Here is a 20,096-nt window from a genome sequence, read left to right on the forward strand (position 1 = left end):
GTCTCCTCTGGCCCTTCTCTGTGCCTTCTGGTCTTCACTGCTCTGGCTGTGCATGCCGCCCCCACCCCTTGCTCCCTGTCTTTTGTCTCTCTCTCTTTTTTTTTTCTCTCCCTTCCCTCTCCTTCTCCCCCTCCCTCTCTTCCCTATCCCTGGCCACCTCCTTCTCCCCCTTCCCCTCCCCTTCTCTCTTTCCCTTTCACTGTTTATCCCGGATCCTCTTTTCCTGCAGGGACACTCTGGAAAGCCCTGGCTTCAAACCAGTGTGATTCTAATCTTCCCAGCAGACTGTCTAAAATGTAATTTACGAGCAAGGCTCTCCCGACTTCTCCATCCTGCAGCCTGGGCAGGACTCCCAGCCAGTGAATGGGCTGGGGAGCGGGAGTGGGGCTGGGGCCGGCCTCGCTGGGTCATCTCCAATTCTGCCCTATCTGCCCATCAGCTGGGGGAACAAGCCCAAACCCGGGGAAGCTTTTGACTTGGAACCAACTTCAGTTCCGGGTTCATGGAAGGCAGTTGGCCCTGATGCAGCAACAGATTGCCGTTTGCTGTGGGCTCTGCAAAACTCCGCGGCAGGAGACACCTCTTGGAGGCCATGAGATTAGGCCAGGACATTCACGCATTCATTAACTCATGTTATTGGACACCTTCTATGCATCACACACAGTCCTGGGAGTTGAGGTTGCAGTGCTGAGCACGGAGACCAGTTCCTGTTCTTTTGAAGCTAACAGTTTGTTGGAAGGGAGAGACGTTGATCCCATAGTTACTTAAGAGAATGCTGGCTGGGCACGGTGGCTCATGTCTGTAATCCCAGCATTTTGGGAGGACTAGGCAGGAGGATCTCTTGAGGCCAGGAGTTTGAGGCCAGCCTGGGCAACCAATTGCGACCCTCATCTCTAAGAAAACTAAAATTAACCAGGCGTGGTGGCAAATGCCTGTAGTCCCAGCTACTAGGGAGGCTGAAGTGGGAGGATCGATTTAGCCCGGGAGGTTGAGGCTGCAGTGAGCTCTGTTTGTGCTCAGCCTGGGTGACACAGTAAGACCCTGTCTCAAAACAAACAAAAAAAAAAAACAAAGAATGTTAAATAGATTTTCTTTTTGTTTGTTTGTACAGTGTCTTTTAATTTGTTCTATAATTAACTTTTTAAAAATTATTATACTTTTAAGTTCTAGGGTACATGTGCACAACGTGCAGGTTTATTACATAGGTATACATATGCCATGTTGATGTGCTGCACCCATTAACTCATCATTTACATTAGGTATATCTCCTAATGCTATCCCTCCCCGCTCCCTCCACTCCACGATAGGCCTCGGTGTGTGATGTTCCCCACCCTGTGTCCAAGTGTTCTCATTGTTCAATTCCCACCTATGAGTGAGAACATGCGGTGTCTGGTTTTCTGACCTTGTGATAGTTTGCTGAGGATGATGATTTCCAGCTTCATCCATGTCCTTACAAAGGACAGGAACTCATCCTTTTTTATGGTTGCATAGTATTCCAATGGTGTATATGTGCCACATTTTCTTAATCCAGTCTATCATTGATGGACATTTGGGTTGGGTCCAAGTCTTTGCTATTGTGAATAGTACCACAATTAACATATGTGTGCATGTGTCTTTACAGCAGCATGATTTATAATCCTTTGGGTATATACGTAGTAATGGGATCGCTGGGTCAAATGGTATTTCTGAACAGATTTTCTTTAGCTCTGTGCTGAAGGAGAGGTATAGGATGCTTTAAAATATGGGGGTTGACTAGGTCTGTTGAGGGAGGCACAAAGGAAGCCACCCTCACTTTTTTGCATGATAATGAATAATGACACCGTTAGTGAAGTGTTGATAAAGACAGGCAGTGACAAATATAATTCCTCCTTTGCTGCCATTTTTGATTTTATGTGTGTTGAATTTAGATACCCCTCCATCAACTGATGTGAGGGGTTTCTGGAGGGCCCTGAAAGGGTCCCAAACTATGTACACGGCTCTCGACCTGTGTACCAGACACAGGTAAAGGGACTTCTCACTCCTCCCACCTCCACTGTCTGCCCTGCCACTGGGCCCAGTTCTGGAAGGGGTCAACAGCTCGGAAGAAGGCCGGGCTCGGCAGCCACGGTGCTGTCTTTGAGCCTCTGTATACACTGCAAAATGAAGTAACAGGTCCCCACGGACCAACTCACAATATTTGCTGTAAGGGTCACAGGAAGCGATTGAAGTGAAAAGTATTTATCGTCTTGGAAACTCCTGAATTCACCACCACATTCCTCACTGCCATCCTCATCCATGAAAGCGAGGGGGCTGAGGGAGGTTTTGGCACTTCCCAAGAAGCCCCTTCTTTCTGGGATTTCAACACACCCAGCTCCATGGAGCGCACGAACGCCTTCTCAGCGGAGCCATGCTGCCACCTAGTGTCCATTCCGCACCTTGGCATCAGGGACTGACCCGCAGCGCCTGCCCTTGGGAGCTGTCCCCAGGTGCCCCTCCTCACCTGCAAAGCTACCGGTGGTCAGGGCTTCCGTGTCTGGTCATGAGAGAGCAAATATTGCAGTGGAGAAGAGCGGCTGAGGAGGCAGGGTCCCTGCCCTTATGAAGGGCAGCTTGTCCCTGTGCCCCCTAGCGCCTCCTGCCGTTGGACTTGGCTTGGCGGCGATTCCATCAGAGCAGGCGAGGGCAGGAGGCCTGGGCTTGCAGACCTCATCTGCAGGGGTGCCTGTCAGTGTTGAAGTCAAGAAGCTCCTTCGTGTGAGCTTCACCCTGTTTCTACTTCGTGTCTTCCTGTAGTTTATTCTCTACGTGGCTTCTAGAGTGATCCCTTTAAAAGCAAGTCAGAAGATGCCCTGCCGCTGCTCAAATCCTGCAGTAACTCCCACTCAGAGTAAAACCAAAGACAGCAAGACAGCATCAGGGCCCGTGGGTAACTCCCTGCCCTTGTTTATCTTTTTAGCTTTTGTTTTTAGTATTTATTTATTTATTTATTTATTTATTTATTTATTTATTTTGAGACAGAGTCTTCCTCAGTTGCCCAGGCTGGAGTGCGGTGGTGCACTCTCAGCTCCCTGCAATCTCTGCCTCCCGGGTTCAAGCAATTATCTTGCCTCAGTCTCTCAAGAAGCTGGGATTACAGGTGTGTGTCACCATGCCCAGATACTTTTTGTGTTTTTAGTAGAGACGGAGTTTCTCCATGTTGGCCAGGCTGGTGCTCATCTCCAGCTCCGGACCTCGGGTGATCCACCCACCTTGGCCTCTCAAAGTGCTGGGATTATAGGCATGAGCCACTGCAGCTGGCCTTGTTTTGTTTTTGAGACAGGATCTCACTCTGTCACCCAGGCTGGAGTGCAGTGGTGCAGTCATGGCTCACTGTAGCCTCGACCTGATGGGCTCAAGCAATCCTCCCACCTCAGCCTCCTGAGTAGCTGGGACTACAGGTGTGCACCACCATGCACAGCTAATTGGCATTTCTTTCTTCTTTCTTTCTTTCTTTCTTTCTTTCTTTCTTTCTTTCTTTCTTTCTTTCTTTCTTTCTTTCTTTCTTTCTTTCTTTCTTTCTTTCTTTTTCTTCCTTCCTTCCTTCCTTCTTTCCTTCCTTCCTTCCTTCTTTCCTTCCTTCCTTCCTTCTCTCCTTCCCCCTCTCCTTTTCCCTCTCCCTCTCCCTTCCTTCCTTCCTTCCTTCCTTCCTTCCTTCCTTCCTTCCTTCCTTCCTTTCTTTCTTTCTTTCTTTCTTTCTTTCTTTCTTTCTTTCTTTCTTTCTTTCTTTCTTTCTTTCTTTCTTTCTTTTTCTTTCTTTTCTTTCTTTCTCTCTCTCTCTTTCTTTCTTTCCTTTCTTTCTTTGACAGAGTCTCGCCCTATCACCCAGGCTGGAGTGCAATGGTGCGATCTCAGCTCACTGCAACCTCTGCCTCCCGGATTCAAGTGATTCTTCTGCCTCAACCTCCTGAGTACCCGGGATTACAGGTGTGCGCCATCATGCCTGGCTAATTTTTGGTATCTTTAGTAGAGACAGGGTTTCACCATGTTGTGCAGGCTAGTCTGGAATTCTGGGACTCAAGTAATCCTCCCACCTCGGCCTCCCAAAGTGCTGGGATGACAGACTTGAGCCACTGTTCCCAGCTCTGTTTATCTTTCAGACTGCACCTGCCCCTCATCAGCTCCTCTCCAGCCTCCTTGTCATGCCTTAAACTCTCACTGTGGCTCCCTCTGCTTAGAATGACCTTCCCCTAGGTAGCTGCCCAGGTGGGCCCTTGTGTCATTTATCACTCTGCTTAAACAGCCTTTACTCAGAAAAGTCTGCCTTAACTAAATTAGCAGCCTCCATCACTTTTCTTCCCTTTGCCTACTTTACTTTCTTCACAGGACTCACAATATACGGTTGTTTCTTGGTATCTGCGGTGATACTAAAATCTGCAGATGCTCAAGTCCCTTCTATAAAATGCTGTAGTATTTGTATATAAACTTCACACATCCTCTCATATACTTTATTTTTATTTTTATTTTTTTGAGACAGGGTCTCACTCCATCACCCAGGTTGGAGTGCAGTGGTGTGATCTCGGCTCACTGCAACCTCTGCCTCCCAGGTTCAAGCAGTTCTCATGCCTCGGCCTCCTGAATAGCTGGGATCACAGGTATGAGTCACCATGCCCGGCTGATTTCTCTCTCTCTCTCTCTCTCTCTCTCTCTCTCTCTCTCTCTATATATATATATATATATATATATATGCACACACACACACACATACACACACACACACATACACACACACACACATACACACACACACACATATATATATATATAAAGTAGAGACAGGGAGGTTAAGAGGAGGGTTTTGATAATAAAACGTGTGGTACAGAGTTCTGGAAAATGCATAGTGTATAGTGCTCCTAGAAAGACTGTGGTAGTTAGGGCATTTATTATAATGATGTTCATGTACTCTGCTATAAAAAAGAGGGCAAGTGGGCCTGCAGCATGTTCGACATTAAAATCTGAGACTAATTCTGATTCTCCTTCTGTCAGGTCAACAGGTTTCACCATGTTGGTCAGGATGGTCTTGAACTCCTGACCTCAAGTAATCTGCACACCTAGGCCTCCCAAAATGCTGAAAGTGCAGGCATGAGCCACTGTGCCTGGCCTATCCTCTCATGTACTTTAAATCTTCTCTAGGTTACTTATAATACCTGATACAGTGTAAATGCTGTATAAGTTGTTGTTATACTGTATTTTAAAATGTGTATTTTCTTTAGTTGTTCTATTTATTATTTGCGTTATTTATTGTTGTATTATTTTTAGTTATTTTTCACACTTTTGAGATCCCTGATGGGTTGAATCTGTGGATGAGGATGTGTGGATACAGAAGGCTGGCTGTATAGTCAACTTGTATGGTATGTGGGACAACGGCAAGAGAGACAGCCTCTGATTCCAGAGGTTTCCTGGTTCTCCATTCTGCCAGGAGACTGATGGCTGCTTGTCAGAGGCAGGAGCTGTGGCCTCTGTTTGTGGCACCTGAAGTGCCGCATGCAGGTGAGGGCAGCTGTAAGGTCCACAGAATGCTGATGTGAACGTGTCAGCATGAAAAAGCAGTTTCCATCTTCCCCGTCTGGATATTGTGCCTAATGACCCTCACAAGCTCCATCTTCAGCCAAACTTGAATGCAAAAAGAGCAGCCTGGAACATAAGGCATAACGGCTGTCAAGTGCAGCCACCCTTGGCACACAAGCCACTTGGGGTGAAGGGTGGCAGAAACAACGTGGGAGTGTATAAAGGGCAGGATTGCTCCACCACTGGAGAGTCCAGAAAAGATGAGCAAAAGCGCACTTGTGCCAGCAAGAGGCTCATCCAGAAGAGACAGCGTCTCTATCTCTTAAACACCAAAGAGCAGAAGGCATTGCCTACAATAGGCCAGGAAAACCTAGCTCCTTCCCTTATTTGTAATGATAAGGCAATAGTAAGGTATCAGAAGACAGCCGAGCAATGCCAATGAGATCTAATTGAGAAAAGAAGGTGTGAGGCAGGATTTTATATTGAGCCATGCTGTCCTTCAGGTATACACACCACCCGCCAGCAATTCTGAATATGGCAGAACTCAGTGGATATTGTCTCTGTGGAGTCTCTCTGGAGTCCTCTCATCTAGAGGATGAACTTCAGCCCCATGACTGGCAGAGGGCTGGTAGTGCATTGACTGGTAAAGTGTGGAACTGAGACTAACACAAATATGGGAAGTAGAGGAATAGATAAAAATGTGAATGCAGGCGTCTGTGATGAGGTTAGAAATGATGCATCTGAGAAGAAACGGGACGGCATGGGCGAAAGAAGTCAGGAAACAGGGTGTGTTTGCAAAGTGCTTCTTCTGTAGTAGGTGGGAATCAAAGAACATCTTTCAGAGTCGAGAGTGCTAACCAGCACACAATGGAAGCAGAAAGAACATCTTTCAAAGCTGGCAAATCGAGACAAGTAGTATGAAAACATGCAACAGAACAGAGGAGATCACTGAGAAAGGAACCCATCAGTGCCTCATTAGGTGTATTGGGGGAAAGCCAGGGAGATGGGCAAGAAGAGGAAGAAACACTGTAGTGTTCTTACTTTCTGAGAAATTGTGGACTAAGAATGTTATGTAAAGTTATAACAATGAACAAAAGTATAAAACTCCTTCTACATCAAAAGAACCACATGAAAAAGAACAAACCACATAACAAAAGACATTTAAAACACCTATAAACAGGAAAAAGTTACATAAAATAATATGACAGAACACAGGTCTTATAAATGCAAATGAGCTTAATTTGCCCAGTGAAAGAAAGGAAATTAGATTTGGTCACAAAACCAAATCTAACTCAGTATTCTATAAACAAGGCACTCATAAACCTAAGTAACTCAGCAAGGTTGAACCTAAAAGCTAGGCAAAGGTTTGCTAGGCAAATGCAGATAAAAAATCTTAATATTACACAATGTGGAGTTTAGATTAAAAAGTATTTAATAAGACAAAGAAAGTCAGAATATACAAGTGTGTATCCACAATGAAGATGAGAGTTATAAACATCTGTGCTCTAAATAACATAGTAGGTGCATTTCTAAAGGAGAAATCACATGAGATACAAGGAGAAACACACTTCAGTGAACTTTCCTTGTTACATGACAAATAAAAGATAAAGAAAATCTTCATAAGGTGATAAATAACTCTCATCCATTGCCTGGCTGTTAAGACAATGTCACAGATTGACACCCCACTTCTGGTACCAATTCCTGTATTATTGAGGATGAAAGATCTAACTCTTGGAACAAAAAGATTCCAACATACATTGGCTGGGAGGACAAACAGGTCTAACTCCTCACAGTGTGAGATGAGCTGCTTAGTTGGTGGGGCAGCTCTGTTCCAAAGGGTCTTCAGGAAACCAGATCCTTTCCAACATGTTTCTCTGTCTTCTCCTAGGGCATTGCCATTGTTTGCATGGTTGATACTGGGTCACTGTGGGCTCCAGAGAGAGGGAAGGGGGAAAGGAGAGTGAAGGAAGTGCACCCACTGTGGAGTATGAAAGGGACACATAGACTTCCATTCATAATCTGTTGGTGAGAACTCACTATCATGTGACCTTATCTAACTGCAAGGGAACCTGGGAAATGTAGTCTCACAATGTTCCTGACAAGAAAGGAAGAATGAATTTGAGCAGACAACTGGTGGAGTGGAAATGAGTGTGCTTTAGAAAATGACTTGTCAGTGTCTGCCAGAGTTCACATACACACACTGTATGGCCCAGTCATGGTGCTGGTGCATCATAGCATATGATGCACTGCTGTGAGGAGAATATGATGCACTGCTGTGAGGAGAATATGATGCACTGCTGTGCATCATAGCGTGGATGGATCTTACACAGTGTTGAGTGAAAGAAGTCAGACACCAAAGAGCACATGTGGGTCCAGTACAGTGGCTCACACCTGTAATCTCAGGACTTTGGGTGGCTGGGTGAGGCAGGTGGATTGCTTGAGCCCAGAAGTTTGAGACCAGCCTGCGCAACATGGTGAAACCTTGTCTCTGAAAAAAATAGAAAAATTAGCTGGATGTGGCTGGGCGCAGTGGCTCACGTCTGTAATCCCAGCACTTTGGGAGGCCAAGGTGGGTGAATCACGAGGTCATGAGATTGAGACCATCCTGGCTAACACAGTGAAACCCTGTCTTTACCAAAAATACAAAAAAAATTAGCTGGGCATGGTGGCATGCACCTGTAATCCCAGCTACTCAGGAGACTGAGACAGGAGAATCACCTGAACCCTGGAGGTGGAGGTTGCAGTGAGCCGAGATCTCATCACTGCACTCCAGCCTGGGCAACAGAGTGAGAGTGTCTCAAAAAAAAAAAAAAAAAAAAGAGAGAATTAGCGGGGTGTGGTGGTGGTGCACACCTGTAGTCCCAGCTACTCGGTAGGCTGAGCCTGGGAGGTTGAGGCTGCAATGAGCTGTGATGGTGCTCCTGCCCTCCAGCCTGGGTGACAGAGCAAGACACTGTCTCCAAAAACAAAACAAAACAAAACAAAACAAAATTGGAAAAAAAGAGCACATATTTTTTAAACATTTTTTTCTTTTTAATTATTTTTTCATTATTTGTCTTTACATATGTTTTGATTTACATTATACTGTTTAAAAACAGACAACACAGGATGATACTAGTTTGAGGCAAAATTAATTGCGGTTTTTGCCCTTAAAAGTAATGACATTGCGCCAACCTAATAGAAATGGGAAAGGTGTTTCCTTTTGGGAGGAGAGGTATGATCACCAGGAGGAGAAGGAGGAGGGCTCTGGGGAGCTGGTCATGTTCCAGTTCTTAATCTGGGTGGCTATTTCTCAATCTGGGGGCACTTGCTTTGTGAAAATTCACAGTGCTGTTCCCTTTATGATTTGTGACTTTCCTGTATACATGTTCTATTTCAATAAGCATTTTAATTAACAAAATTACTAAAAGGCAAGAGAATGTGAATAAGTGGAAAGATACATCGTATTGCAAGGGGGACTCAACACCATTACATTTTAATTCTCTCTCAGCTAATTGATAAATATACTTTGATTCTGATAAAAATACCCACAGTTTTTGTTGAATGAAGTATGCTTATCCTAAAGTTCGTATGAAAAATTAACCAGTAGGCATAGCCAGGAAAATTCTGGAAAAAGAGGGTGCTCAGGGGAAGGACCAACCCATATTATGAAGCCTCAATCATTAAAACAATGTGGTTTTGACCCATGAATAGTCAAGCAGACAATAAAAGAAAAGAAAACTCAGAAATAGGCCTGCGTTTAGATGGACAGTTAGTAAGGTTACCATACCAAACCAGCAAAGAAAAGCTGAATTATTTAATAAATGGTGTTGGGCAACTGGATAGACACCTGGAAAAAAAAACTGGATTTCTTTGTGTCCTTTGTAGGGACATGGATTCAGCTGGAAACCATCATTCTTAACAAACTATCACAAGAACAGAAAACCAAACACCGCATGTTCTCACTCATAGGTGGGAACTGAACAATGAGATCACTTGGATTTGGGAAGGGGAACATCACACACCGGGGCCTATCATGGGGAGGAGGAGGGGGGAGGGATTGCATTGGGAGTTATACCTGATGTAAATGACGAGTTGATGGGTGCTGACGAGTTGATGGGTGCAGCACAGCAACATGGCACAAGTATACATATGTAACAAACCTGCACGTTATGCACGTGTACCCTAGAACTTAAAGTATAATAATAATAAAAAATAAATAAAATAAAATAAAAAAATAAATGTTGAAGGAATCAAAAATTTAAGTGTGAAATTGAAACCTAAACATTTCAGAAGGAAACATCAGAGTTTCCTTATGACTTTTAAATGGGGGAACTTTCTAATTATGACTCATAAATCTAGAAGCCATTAAAAATGGATAATTTACTTATTTTTTATTTTTTTTTAAAGACAGGGCTTCATTATGCTGCCAAGGTTGGTCTTGAACTCCTGGCCTCAAGCGATCCTCCAGCCTCAGCCTCCCTTGTAGCTGGGACTACAGGCATGTGCCACCATGCCTGGCTAATTTTTATTTATTCATTTATTTATTTATTGTAGAGATGGGGCTGTCCTAGTTTGCCCAGGCTGGTCTTGAACTCCTGGCCTCAAGCGATCCTCCCACCTCAGTCTCCCAAGTAGCTGGGACAACAAGTACGCACCACCATGGTTGACTGATCAATTTACTTCTATAAAAATTGGCTGGGCGCGGTGGCTCACACCTGTAATCCCAGCACCTTGGGAGGCCGAGGTGGGTGGATCACCTGAGGTCAGGAGTTCGAGTCCAGCCTGGCCAATATGGCGAAACCCTGTTTCTACTAAAAATACAAAATTAGCTGGGCGTGGTGGTGCATGCCTGTAGTCCCAGCTTCTCGGGAGGCTGAAGCAGGAGAATTGCTTGAACCTGGGTGGCGGAGGTTGCAGTGAGCTGAGGTGCGCCACTGCACTCCAGCCTGGGTGACAGGGCAAGACTTTGTCTCAAAATAAATAAATAGATAGGTAGATAGATAGGTAGATAGATAGATAGATAGATAGATAGATAGAAAGAATAAAAAAAGGCTTCGTCTCAAAATAGATAGATAGATAGATAAAATAAAAAAAGACTTCATTTCAAAATAGATAGATAGATAGATAGATAGAATAAAAAAATTTCTGTTTGTCAAAAAAAATCCCATCATGAGCAAAGTCAAAAAAACAAATGACAACCTGGGACAAAATGTTTGTAACTCATATCAGAGGTAAATGCTTAATCTCCCTCCTGAAGAACCTATGGAAATGGATGAGAAAGTCAAACGACCCAAAATAAAAATGGGCAAAAACTGCAAAGAGACAATTTAGAGAAAAGAAAATCCAAAAATGCTTGAACATAGGAAAAGAAGTTCAGCTCACCCGTAGTAAGATCAATGCCCATTAAAGCTACAGACATGTGTCACGTTCCCTTATCAAACTGGCAATCATCCAAATGTAAAATGACACCTTCTGTTGGTGAGTGTGAGGGAGAAATAGACATTCTCTCCTGTATCGCTGCGGGGACAATGTCTAAGGGTACCTTGGCACTATCCATCAAAGTTTCAAATGCATGTTCTCTTTGACCTAGCAATTCCCCTGTGGGAATTTATCCTACAGAGATACTTGCACATGTGAAATGACAGCTGTATACAAGGCTGTTCATCACAACATTGTTTAGCAAATGGCTGAAAACAGCCCATGCCCTGCAATAAGGAGCTGGTTAATTAAATTATGGTATGTCTAGACCACAGAATACCATGGTTAAGAGAAAAAATTAGGTGAGAGACAGTGTGTTTAGTATTTTACATTTTGTGTCAAAAGAGGGACAACTGAGACTCTATATTCTCATTTGCATGGAGATGCAGAAAAAAATGCTGGAAAGATACAGAAGAAAGCATGAACGGCGGTCACCTGTGAGAACTGGGCAGATGAAGGACAGAGGTGGAAGGAGGATTTTTACTGATTTTTGATGTCTTTTGGTTTTCGAAGCATGTCAATGTATTAGCTATTCAAAAATTAAAATGCAACAAAATGAAATTTAAAATAAAACTGCCCAAGGATGTACGTTATGCCTTATATACTCTTCTCTGTTCCTGACACACCCTCTGTGACACATTTAAAACTCTAAGCCTTGAGAGCGGTTTCTATCTGTCTCAGTTAGCCTCCTTCCCACCAGCTGGAAATCCTCACCCATTCCAAAGAGGCTTCGTGAATTAACCAGAGATCTAGCTTCTGATCTCCTCTCTCCTTCCTTCATTTCTTGGGCCTCTCCACCTCCTTTCCCTGCCCTCATCCCCATTCCCAGAACCCGCCCTTTAGTCCCCATGGGATACAGACACCTCATGTCCATACCTGTCTGGGTAATGGCAGCGCCCATTAGAGGTTGCTAACATTTTAACCTCTTGTTCTGGGGCGACAAAGACAAAGCTCTCTTCTCATTCCCGCAGGGTATGAACGAGGACACCTATAGCCCGGGAACTGCTGGCTGCATTCTTGGGATCAGGTGGGTGGCCAGCTTTAGGGAAATGCCCACACGTCAGAAGGCAGATAACGAAAATAGAAAGAAAGTGGTTTCTTGCTGGCATTGCTCAGCTGCCACTGGACCAATCCTTGCCAGACTGGACCTGAAGCTGGGCTTCACGGTTCTGTGAGTCAGTGGAGTCTCTTTGTGGCTTCAGTTCGATCGAGTTGGGTTGTTTGTTACTAGGAATGGAAAGCATCCTGAGAAAGCAACTGGTGGGTGTTCTCACCCCCATTCATGGATGAGGGACTCAAGGAGAGAGCGACTGTGTGATTTGTGCAAGGTTACGGACCCACGAAGAGGCTGAGCCAGAGTTTGAACCCAGATCTGTCTGACTCTGAAGCCTTCTCTTGCTGCACGAGCCCTCCCTGCTCAGTGTGTTGAGCTCTGCGCATCGGTTGGCTGTAAAGGTTGTTGAGTGGGGCTGAACCAGGCCCGTGCCCGGCTCTAGGCCATCCATGACCATGGCTACGGTCTGGCCAGGCAGGATGCTCTGTGGGGTGTACTTTCCACCAGGCTGAGTACAGGTACAGCAGTGGTGTAGTGGGTAGGGCCTCAGTTTCCCCTTTTATACCATAGCAGTTGGACTAATCAACATCTAAACCTCCTGAACTCTCGGGCTTTGAGGTGAAGGGTGGGGTTATGTAGGGCCTGGAGGGCCTCTGAGGGTGTCCAGGTGCCTCCCTCGGACACCCGAACTAGAACCTCAGGCTGACCTCACCTGAGTTAGAGGTGAACTAACTCTAGTTCAGGGAATTCTTCCTGGGGGCTGCTTAATACAAGGCCATTTCTTGAAACAGCTTTATCAAGATCTAATTGACACACAATAAATGGCAAATATTTAAAGTCTACCATGTGACATTTTCTTTTTTTCTTTATTTTTTTTCTTTTTTTCTTTTGAGACAGAGTCTCCCTATGCCACTCAGGCTGGAGTGCAGTGGCGCGATCTCGGCTCACTGCACCCTCTGCCTCCGGAGTTCAAGTGATTCTTGTGCCTCAGCCTCTCGAGTAGCTGGGACTACAGGCATGCAACACCACATCTGGCTATTTTTTTGGTATTTTTAGTAGAGATAGGGTTTCACCATGTTGGCCAGGCTAGTTTTGAAATCCTGACCTCAAGTGATCCTCTCGCCTTGGCCTCCCAAAGTGTTGGGATCACAGGCATGAGCTACTGTGCCTGGCCCATGTGATAGTTTTGATATATGCATTCATTATCAAAACCGTAGCCAAAATCAAGATAAGGAACGTATTCATCATCCTCAAAAGCTTCCTTGTGTACCTTTGTAACCCTGCCTTCTCTCAGTTTCCCCCCATCCCCACTCCCTGCAACCACTGACCTGCTTTCTGTCACTACAGATTAGTTTGCATTTTCTAGAGTTTTATATAAATGGAATCATACTGCATGGATTCATTTTGGTCTGGCTTCTTTCTTCAGCACAATTATCTTGAAATTCATCCACGTTGCCATGTGTATTCCTAGTTCATTCCTTTTTGTTGCTAAATAGCGTTCTGCTGCGTGGATGTACCACAATCTGGCCATTCACCTGCTGATGGACGTTTGGGTGGTTTCTGGTTTTTGGTTACTTCCAATCAAGCTTTGAGGAACATGCGTGCACAAGTGTTTGTGTGGACACGTGCTTTCTTTTCTCTTGGGTAAACATCTAGGAACCAAATGGGTGGATTATGTGGTAGGTGTAAGTTTAACTTTTTCAGAAATCACCAAACTTTTCCTTTCTTTTTCTTTTTTTCTTTTTTTTGAGACAGAGTCTCGCTGTCACCTAGGCTGAAGTGCAGTGGCACGATCTCGGCTCACTGCAACCTCCGCCTCCTGAGTCCAAGTGATTCTCCTGCCTCAGCCTCCCGAGTAGCTGGGATAACAGGCACACATCACCATGCCCGGCTAATTTTTGTATTTTTAGTAGAGATGGGGATTCACCACGTTGGCCAGGCTTGTCTCGAACCTGGCCTCAGGTGACCTGCCCGCCTCGGCCTCCCAAAGTGCTAGGATTACAGGTGTGAGCCACCGAGCCTGGCCTCACCACACTCTTCTGAAGTGGTTGTACCATTTTTCATTCCCAGAAGACGAGTCCTGTTTCCTTGCCAACGCTTGGCATCTCATTGTGTTTGTGACTGGCATTTTTCTAATGACTAATGAGGCTGAACATCTTTTTATGTGCTTACTTGCCATCCACATATTCTCTTTGGCGGAGCATCTGTTAAAACCTTTTGCCTGTTACAGATGGAATGTCAGGCTATTTTTAGGTTCCGGTAGATGGTGCTGCAGGATCTAAGACTTCCTTCCACGTTGATGCTGCCATTTCTCTATCTACTGACAACAACCTTTCCACATTGCTCTTGCCACAGCCCCTACTCCCAGTGCGTCAGTCAGATCTACAGAAGGTTGATCTGAATGCCTTCTGAAGATCCCTCCTAGCCTTCCATTCCAGGGCGCTATAACCTCAGCTCCCATTCTGACCCTGCTTCTTACTGTGTGATGCTGAGCAAGTTGTGTCATCCCTCTCCAAGCCTTAGCTGCTATTTGTAATACAGAGATATTAGATTGGGCCACTACTTAGGACCTTCCCAGCTTTGCCACTTACCAGCTGTGTGACCTTGGGCAAGTTACTTAACCTTTCTGTGCTTCAGTGCCCTCATGTGGACACGGGGATGATAACATGGTAGCACCTGGCACACAGGGTTGCTGTGAAGACCTGATGAAATGATACAGATGGAGCCCTTAGAACAGAGCTGGCACATAGTATGTTCTCAGTAAAACCTTGGCTCTTTGTGGACAATCTAAGATCTATCCCTCAACTGCTCCACTACTCACCTTTGTACAAGCTGCAGTTTGTTCCGTTTTGAACTTTTGCACGGGCTTTCCTTCCTCAAATTGCTCACTCTCATACTTTCAGTCCATCCATAGTTTTCTTTGCTCTAAATGTACTGCAATGTTTGCCTCCTCCATGCAGCCAGTCATGATAAACTCCAAACCTTTGTCAAACCCTTCCTGCACATGGGCCAGGCTCTGTTTTCTGGGCATTGATTTGCTTTTGTCTCTTTGTGGCTTTGTTTTAATGCTGTTTTCATCTTGGTGTTACTCTTCCTTCTGAGGCTGAGGCCTCCAAAAGCAGAAGCTTGGCTTCCCCCATTTGACTGGGGATCCCTGAAGGCAGAGGCTGAGTCTCTCCCATCAGACTGGAGACTCTCGAAGGGAAGGGGCCAGGCCAGCGTATCGCATCAAAGGTTGGCCCAGAGGCTTGCAAACCTGCTCCTGACAGCATGTGCAGAGTTTGTGCTGCACCATCGCCCTGGACCCCAGGGGAGACCTGGCCAGAACCTCACCCACACCCTGGCTCCGCCCCTCCCTGCAGGCCAGCTCTTGGCCAGAGTGGGTCAGCCCAGGGCTCCCAAGGTTCCCAGAGGAGCCCGGGCCATGGCTGGGAGTGAAGGTGGCTTTGACAGAGGGCCATGGAGCCAGTCATTCAATGTTTTCCAATGCCAGGAACAAATCTGTGTATTGACCGGAGACCAGAAGAATGATGTCACTCTGGAAGAGCAATGGCTCCCTTGAGAGTGTGTAAATGGGTCAATGCATCTCTGTAAAGGGGGCTGAGTGGGTGGCCTGGATTGCAGGGGTGGGTGGGCTTAGCCAGAACCCCAGGGACGCAGCTCAGGTCACCATGGGCTGGGCAGTGCCAGGCAGGCAGCATCCTGGGCCCCTGCTTCTTTGGACAGAAAAGTCTCACACCCACAGACAGCGGGAGTGGACTAAAATGGACAGCCTTGGAATCCTGTGACTGGGGCCACGTGTGGATTGGCATTCCAGGGACAACCTTGGGACAGTGAGATTGGGAGCATTGTTACTGGAAAGCACCTTGGAGATGGTTCCAGGCTGCTTTGCTACTTACCAGCATTGTGGCTTTGGACAAACTGCTAAACGTCTCTGAGCTTGTTCCACATCTGTAAAGTGGGGATAACTCTAGTGTCTACCTTAAAGGGTGGATATGAGGAGCGATACATGTTAGTTATTAATACCATTATTGTGCAGCCTTCTTATTTTATAGATGAAGAGACCAAGATTCAGAGAGGCACAGTGACCTGCCCAAAGTTGCCCAGCAAGCTAGTGCTAAGACAGGCTTTGCTTCCAGATCTCCTGATTCTAAATTCATGGAGATGAGAGTTGGGACACTGCTGAGAGGTGGCCGAATGTAGCAGGAGAGCACAGCCACTGGGCCTGGGTGCAAATCCTGGCTTTGCCAAGCTGTGTGACTTTGGAAAAATAACTGGACATCCCCAAAATTCAATTTTCTTGATTTAAAAATGGGGTTCTTAATGGCAAAACTGCCCAGTTACAAGGGTAAAAAGGAAATAGACCCAAAGAACCTGGTCGTGCTGGGGATATGGGTGGGTGGGTTAGGCTGGAGCTGAGTCAAGAAAGGCAAAAGAAGGAGGCCACACAGGCAGAATGCCCACCCTGGCCACAGGCAGGAAGCCAAGTTCCAAGGCCATGAACTCATGGGAAGGGCTCCCTTCTGCCCTGGGGTTCTTGGAAATGCTGGTCCTTCAGCCCAGAACACTTTCCTTCCCTCTTCACCTAGTAAATGTTTTGTTCTTCCTTCAGTTCTCAGCTTAAACACCACCTCCTTCAGGAAGCCCTCCCTGATTTCCCCATCCAGGTCAAACTTCCATATTGTGAGCTCATCCAATGGTCTTTACTTCCTCATAGGAAATCGACTTTATAATTCAATAGCATTGCTGAGTCATCATTTTATATTTGTTTTTGTGATTTTTTGATTAACATCTGGCACCACCACTGGGCTACAAGTTGGGTGAGGACAGGGGTGACGTCTGCCTCTCTCTTTCCATAAAGAAGGCTCTCAGTCTCTGTGAACTCACCCAAGGAAGAGGGAGCACACTCATGAATGAGTTTGTTGTCCAAAGTGCAGTGGAGAAGCGGGTTTACATGGCACATGAATACAATTTTTGAAGGTGTATACTTAGTATTTATTGGAATTAGGACAAAATGCTACTGGCACATCATACTTGGGATTTTGTGGACATTATTGCCCAGGATGAGGTTGGCTAAAACCAGTGAGCTGATTTAAAGAAAAACATACTGGGTAAATAATAGTTCAGGCTGGGTGTGGTGGCTCATGCCTGTAATCCCAGCAATTTGGGAGGCTGAGGCAGGCAGATCAATTGAGGTCAGAAGTTTGAGACCAGCCTGACCACCATGGCGAAACCCCCATCTCTACTAAAAACACTAAAATTAGCCAGGCATGGTGACGTGAGCCTGTAATCCCAGCTACTCAGGAGGGTGAGGCAGACAATCACTTGAACCCAGGGAGTGGAGGTTACAGTGAGACGAGATCGCATCACTGCACTCCAGCCTGGATGACAGGGTGAGACTTTGTCTCAAAAAAAAAAAAACTAGTTCAGGTGGTGTGCTGTTGTGACAACAAAATGAAGGTGGCATAGGAGGGTCTGAGGTTTTTGGGGTGCAAGGCCCAGCCTGGTCCAAAGAGCTCTTGCGCAGATGTCTGCAGGGCTGCGGAAGGACGCGAGGTGGCGCCAGCGTCCCACCTGATGCAGGTGTGGGTGGGATCGCACCTTCTGGAACCCTGGATGCCTGCGCCTCTCAGGGCATCCCTCCAGGGACCTTGGGGTGAGCTCCTGAGGGGAGGGAGCTACACTGCCCCGCTGGAGGTGGTCCAGGAGCAGGAACAGAAACCTTACCAGAGCTTAGGAGTGGGGGTGGGTACCTGCCCATCCTCTTCTCCAGCCACAGCAAATATGCCTGGTGGCTCTTCCACTGGGGCTCAGAGATGGAGCCTGGACACAGAGACCCCCTGCCCTGGAGTGAGGGGACCCTCAGGGGAAAGCCAGCTAGACCAAGCCAGAAGGTATAGTGGGTTCTGGTTGGACACACGTGAGTTCAAAGCCTGGTTCTGCCATTCAACAGCGGTGTGACCTTCGGCAAGTTGTTTAATTTTTCTGTGCCTCACACTCCTCATTTGCACATCAGGAAAAAGAATTCGCATCTCATCAAACGGTGGGCGGATCAGGTGAATCGATGCGAGCTTGGAACCGAGCCTGGTGCAGAGAGAGCATCCCCTAACGTCAAGATACACAGTGAATTTTGTTGAATGAATGGTGAAGGAGAGATGGTGGAGGGAGCACAGGCGGTGCCTCTGGGTTCTGTCCAGATGGCAGTGTGTCCCCGGGATACACGTGCCAGAGTCATGCCAGGGATCAGGGCAGGATCCCATCCGGATGGCACACATTGGCACATGCATATTGGTGCCCACGTGATGCCATTTATCCATCTGTGCAAACCAGGAACCACACTCCGAAGGCTGGGGCACTCACGTGGCCTCAGAGGGTGGGGGCTTAGGGGATCAACTCAGGAACCAGACCCCCGGGGCTCCGATCTTACCAGCCAGGTGAACTTGAGTGAGTCCCTCCAGTGCTGTGGGCTTTAGTTTGTCCACCTGTAAGATGGGGGCCGTGCCACTGACCTCGTGGGGATGCTATGATGACCAAAGGCTGTGTCAGGCACATGGTACATTCCAGCCAGATATAAACTTCATTCATCCTTTCCTGTACCCCCTTCCCCTTAAAGAGTGGAGACAGGGGTACAGAGCCCTGAGGCAGCCATGGGAAGTGGGTGCCTGGTCCTGGGCAGACTCCTAGTGAGGAGGAGATGGGGAGGGGCACAGGAGTCCTGTTATGCCTGAGCTCAGGGACACCCCAACAGCCCAGTACCTCTTCCCCCAGGAAAGCCCATTCATTGTCGGCTAAAGGAGGCAGGGATGTGTGGCCGTGACCATGGCGTTTTTATGGGTTTATAAACTGCTGAGGACACGGCTGCTCTGAGCTCCAGGCTGTTAATGGACCATCAATTCATGCTCCAGCTGGCTTTATAGGGTGCTGGGCAGGCAGGTGTTGGCCCCTGACTGCCCTTGCCCGAGGCCCCAGGCTTGTCACTGGCGGCTTCTGGATGCCAGCGGTGCTACTCAGGGTGGAACTCTGCCTGGCTGCCATACCCCTGGGCCAGTGGGAAGAGAAATACAAGTTCTCAGCTTCAGTTGACTCAACTCTAAAATGGGAATAGGCTGGGTGTGATGGCTCACACCTGTAATCCCAATACTTTGGGAGGCTGAGGTGAGCAGACTGCTTGAACCCAGGAGTTTGTGACCAGCCTGGGCAACATGGCAAAACCCCATCTCTACAAAAAATACAAACTGTAGCCAGGTGTGGTGGCATGTGCCTGTAGTCCCAGCTACTCGGGAGGCTGAGGTGGGAAGATCGCTTGAGCCCAGGAGGTGGAGGTTTCAGTGAGCTGATACTGCACCACTGCACTCCGGCCTGGGCAACAGAGTGAGACCTTGCCTCAGAAAAAATAAAAATAAAAATAAAAGTAAAATAAAATACAGTGGGAATAATCATGCCCACCTCTCAGAGGGGCCAGGAAGCTGAAATAAAGCCACATCCAGTCCATCAGGGAGTCCTGGTTGGTGCCTGATATGGTTTGGCTGTGTCCCCACCTGAATCTCATCTTGAATTATAGTTCCCATAATTCCCACTTGTCATGGGAGGGGCCCGGTAGGAGGTAAATGAATCACGGGGGCGGTTACCGCAGGCTGTTCTCGTGGTAGTGAGTGAGTTCTCACGAGATCTGATGGTTTTATAAAGGGCTTTTCCCCCTTTACTCAGCACTTCTCCTTCCTGCTGCCATGTGTAGAAGGATGTGTTTTCTTCTTCTTCCACGATGATTGTAAGTTTTCTGAGGCCTCCCCAGCCCTGCGGAACTGTGAGTCAATTAAACCTCTTTCCTTTATAAATTACCCAGTCTCGGGCAGTCCTTTATAGCAGCCTGAGAACAGACTAATACAAGGCCCTACCTTCAGAGTACATCCTGACTCTGATCTCTTCTCTCCACCTCCACTGGGGCCACCCTGCTCTGAACCATCATCCTCTGACACCTGGACTCTAGGCAGCTTCCTCCGTGGTCTCACTGCTCCCATCCCTGCCCCCTACAAGTCTCCACGCAGCAGCCAGAGGACGT

This window comes from Macaca mulatta, chromosome 1, assembly GCF_049350105.2.
Source record: "Macaca mulatta isolate MMU2019108-1 chromosome 1, T2T-MMU8v2.0, whole genome shotgun sequence".
Classification (NCBI taxonomy): domain Eukaryota; kingdom Metazoa; phylum Chordata; class Mammalia; order Primates; family Cercopithecidae; genus Macaca; species Macaca mulatta.